Source organism: Sinocyclocheilus anshuiensis, unplaced genomic scaffold, assembly GCF_001515605.1.
Source record: "Sinocyclocheilus anshuiensis isolate Anshui unplaced genomic scaffold, SAMN03320099.WGS_v1.1 scaffold640, whole genome shotgun sequence".
NCBI classification, from domain to species: domain Eukaryota; kingdom Metazoa; phylum Chordata; class Actinopteri; order Cypriniformes; family Cyprinidae; genus Sinocyclocheilus; species Sinocyclocheilus anshuiensis.
In genome coordinates, this window is record NW_015554127.1 from 1,378,234 (window position 1) to 1,383,189 (window position 4,956).

Genomic DNA, 4,956 nt, shown 5'->3' on the forward strand with positions numbered 1-4,956 from the left:
TATATAGTTGAGAGCTTTGCTTTGTGCTCAGTTTTCAAACACTAGAAATGGATGTGAACGGTACAGTTAAAAATGTCATTAATAAAACCTGTCAAATGGACTTCCACAGACATTTCCTGAGGAAGGAAAACCTCTAGCAACAGTAAGGATGAGAAAAACAAATGAGTGAAGTAAACACAGCAAAACATACTGGTGTGGGAGACTTTTTATCCTGAAAGGTGGGCCTGACACTTCTGTAGCCTTTAGCTGCCAGAGAAGAAGAGCACACGTCACCATTTCTCAGACCATCACTGGTGCTGCTGCCGGGCCTCCACAAATCTGACAGGAGACAAACAAAACACTTCAAAGTGTTTCATATTCATATATACAAAATATTTGACCACAGAATGCTACTGTTGATTATTAAGAATGAAGAATTCTGAGAAAACTCTACAAGAACAGATACATTTTTCCAAAGCATGTTTTTATTTGTAAAAATGTTAAATAAATCATTAATAATAAAATAAATAATAAAAAATAATAATAAAAGAAATATATCATGATATAAATTTTGGCCATATCGTCCAGCCCTACATGCACCACATGCTGTATTATTTACCCACTAATAACTTACAGAACGTTTAGGAAACACTGAGGAATCAAATAAAAAAATAAAATAAAATAAAATAAAATAAAAGAGAGCCTCCATAGCGTAATGTGAGGTAAACAGCAAAAATAACAAGCTTTTCAAAATGAAAACAAAAAGAAAAGTAAAACTAAACTTGCTGTCGGTGACAGTGCTTACATGTTTTTTTTTTCCCACAAGAATACCGACATGTTCACGTTCACCTTCTCTGGTTTAAGAAGCGGTCTTTTACTTTACTTTAGCTTGAAAACCATCCATCGTTTCTTCAATATTCGCGTCATTTTTGCTTCGCGCTCGTGCTGACGCGGCAAGTATAAACCAGGCTCTACACTCTGAGCGCTGCGCAATTCAAACGAGTAGCGTGGTTTCGTTAAGCGACAACAGAGACTGACTGGATGCGCCGTTAATGAAATCACCTGTGCATTAATATTACAAATAATTTTATTAAATTTTTGCAGTCGCACCAGCATGAAAAATGGTCACAGAATGCAACTAGCATATTTGGTCACAGTCTGGAGCCCTAACAGGGTTTAATGCTTAATACATATACTGTATATATATATATATATATATATTTATTTATATATAGGTGGGCCTGACACTTCTGTAGCCTTTAGCTGCCAGAGAAGAAGAGCACACGTCACCATTTCTCAGACCATCACTGGTGCTGCTGCCGGGCCTCCACAAATCTGACAGGAGACAAACAAAACACTTCAAAGTGTTTCATATTCATATATACAAAATATTTGACCACAGAATGCTACTGTTGATTATTAAGAATGAAGAATTCTGAGAAAACTCTACAAGAACAGATACATTTTTCCAAAGCATGTTTTTATTTGTAAAAATGTTAAATAAATCATTAATAATAAAATAAATAATAAAAAATAATAATAAAGGTTGCTTACCTGAATCTTTAGATTGTGATTCAGAGTCTGCATGGGTTAAAATAAGATAAATAAAAAAAACTGTTAAACACTAGCAAGGGATCTCCTTTTCACATAGTGCCTAATGCAAATTAGGTATAAGATGTTCACTCATTAGTGATTCATGTTTTTAGTGGACTATGTGTGCATAAATAACATGCTTAATTTATTCCAAACCACTGCTTCAGCTTTTAAAACAACCGATGAATGGAAGACAGAAAAATATATGACAGCATGAAGTAAGACAGATTTATATATAAAGGAGGTTCCCCTTAACATTTTACAAAGAAAATCTGGCAGTCGATTACCACTTCTGAAAACGAATTCAGAAAGGCTGTTTATAATTTGACATAATAACCCTTGCTCACTAAGCGCAGTGCTAAATGAACAGCGGACTAACTCTGTCCTGAATGAGTTGTGTTCGTTCAGTTAGCTCACTCCTGCAGCACCTCGACCGCCCGCAGACTAATTAGACAATGGAGAATATGTGTGTGTGAGGTCATAGTTCGTGAGACTGCTCAAACAAAAAGGGTCACCCCCAGAGGAAACTGTGCCGAGAGAGACAGGGGAAAAAGCCTGAAGTATACAATTGTTGCCATGGAAGTGCACAACTATGGCAACGATCTGGCCACTGTGAGCTGCTTTTTCCCTTTAAGCAAAGGAAAGGAGAGCTACCGCTCTCAAACATTCCTTAAGGAGCTGTGAGCACAAGAATGAGACGGCGAGCAAGAGTACAGGAGAGAAAGAAAGAAAGACAGTGAGGGAGGGAGGCTGTGGTAGGACATGAGTGATGCTGAGTGCAGTGAAGAGGAATTCCTGCTCGCGGTGTCTGAGTAAAAACATCGTCACTTTTAACACCAGCAGCAATATCTTCAGCTCCACTGCTCACATATAATGCTTATAATAAACAGGCAAACATGAATATGAATATGAGTATGATCTGGTTCCTGATACCTGTGAGCGTGTATAGGTTTGGTGAGCTCTGGATTCTCTTCATTGGGGTTAGAGTGAGTGAAAATGTGGCGCTTTTGTGGACATGTCCTCCACTGTCTGTGAAAAGCACAGCAGCACATGCAAACACAAATACACATGCATCAGTACTGCTGCACGGCAAGATAACTGTGACTCAGCAAGCAGAGCAATGTGAAATGTCCTTAGCAACACAACAATATACATTACAAAATTAATTCACATGCCAGGATGGATTTTTTGCGTGATGCACATGCTTGGTATACTGTATCTGGGCATGCTGAATGGGTGGATGTATTGTGGTCTGACTGACTAAACATTTTAAACCGCTTCTTTTCAGTTTCTCTGTGCAGGGTTTCCACACCTTTCCATGACTGCCTTTCCATTTCAATTAGTGATTACTGGAGACTGCACTCGCAAATTGCAATTTCTAACAGATGAAATGAAACGTATAGTGTATTGACTATAGAAATTAACTTTTTAAAACGTCTTAATTACATGTCTTTTCAACACCTGGAAATCGCTTTTAAAATTCACAGATATTTTTCCCTGGTAACTCTCTGTTTTCTGGGGTCAGTAAGATTTTTATTTTATTTTTTTTTATGAAAAAGAATACTTTTATTCAGTAAGGATACATTAAATACATTGTTTACCTTGTTACAAAAAATACAATTTCGAATAAAAATTCTGTTCTTTTTACCCTTCTAATTATCAAACAAATGTATCAGTTTCTACAAAAATATTCAGCAGCACAACTGTTTTCAACATTGATAATAATAAAAAATGTTTCTTGAGCAGCAAATCAGCATATTAGAATGATTTATTTTGCCATCACATGAATGAATTATGTTTTAAAATAGAAAACAGTTATTTTAAATTATAATAATTTTTCACAATATTACTGTATTTACTGTATGTTTGATCAAATAAATGTGTTGTGGAGCATAAGAGACTTACAAAAACTTACAAAAGTTTTTTAATGATCCCAGACTTTTGAATAGTAGTGTATATTGCAGAGTATCAAAATAATAGAACAGTATATCTATTCAGAATAGAAATAAAATACCATCACATCTAATATGTGGCAGAAATCTTAGTGCGTATTAGCTGTAAGTGTTTTCAAAAAAGTCCTGGCATCCAAGGTTGCCACAACCAAAGCCGAACCTAAAAGTGAGAACACCACGAGACTATTTTGTGGATTGACAGAGTGGGGTGTTAGCACTGCCAGATATGGTCTGATGGGTTTCCTTTTCTTTGACAGCTATACCTCTGTCAAAAAGGCAGTTTGGATGCCAGAATCTTTGTCAGACTCTGAAAAGACAGTTCTCAGAGAAAGTCAGTCAAGAACTAAGAACACCCCCTGCACAGCTTTTCTCTGAATCCCTGAGATGAATACAAAATCACATTGCTCTGCCCTACAAAAACAAGTCCTGTTGAGCCTGCATGAAGTGAGAGACACATTTTCAATCAATTTTATATAAATTGTTTACTTTGTTACTTGTTTGTATATGTTGTTGTGCTGGTAAGACAGTGAATTTCTTCAACATTTTTTTGTTTTTCTAGAGCACAAAAGCAAGACAAAATTACTGATAATGCATGGTGCTATGTGGGCTTCTGTATGTGTCACTATAGACTTGAAATATCTGTATTGTAGTCATTATGCCAATTTATCAAAATTTCTCAAAACTTCAGTTCCATATTGAAAATCGATATAGATATCGACTATATCTACCATATAGATATGGACTACAGCTGAAACGCTGCCTATTCATTTAGCAGTTATTCAAGAAAACTCAAGCTTATATATATATATATATATATATTAGGGCTGTGCGATATTGAAGAAAAATGCGATATGCGATACCTTGTTAAAAAATGCGATATTCGATATGCTATATGATATTGCTTAAAGTGTGTAAAATCAATTTCAATTATATTTTAAAATATTTAAAAATGAAAATTATATAACCAATTAGTTTCACATTCTGTCTTGGAAAAGAAAGAATCACTACAACTTCTGAAAGTGACCAGCAGTGTTTTAGCATTACTTAAAAAGTAATGTCACAAATCTGAAAATGTCATTTAACATCAATGTGAACATACAAACAAAAAAAATGAATGACACTAATTTTATCTCATTGTAACTTTGCTTTCCATACACTTCAAGTACTTCTTCATATACCACAGCAAAAACTATAGTCTGAGAAAGTTCAAACATGATTAAAGGTAAGTGAACAGTCAGTAAAAAAAAGAAAGAAAAAGGAAAAAAATAAATACACAATTTACAAGCATAGATAATATAAACAGTAGTATTCAGGTACAGAAATGTAATAATTAAAGGAGACATATTATGCCCCTTTTTACAATATATAATATAAGTCTCTGGTGTCCCCAGAATGTGTCTGTGAAGTTTCAGTTCAAAATTCTCCACAGATA

General features: G+C 34.9%; 1 pseudogene; it reads right to left on the bottom strand.

Annotated features, from left to right (window-relative positions):
- LOC107670165 (sorbin and SH3 domain-containing protein 2-like) overlaps positions 1 to 4,956 on the bottom strand; it is a 60,271-nt pseudogene that overhangs the window by 30,407 nt on the left and 24,908 nt on the right.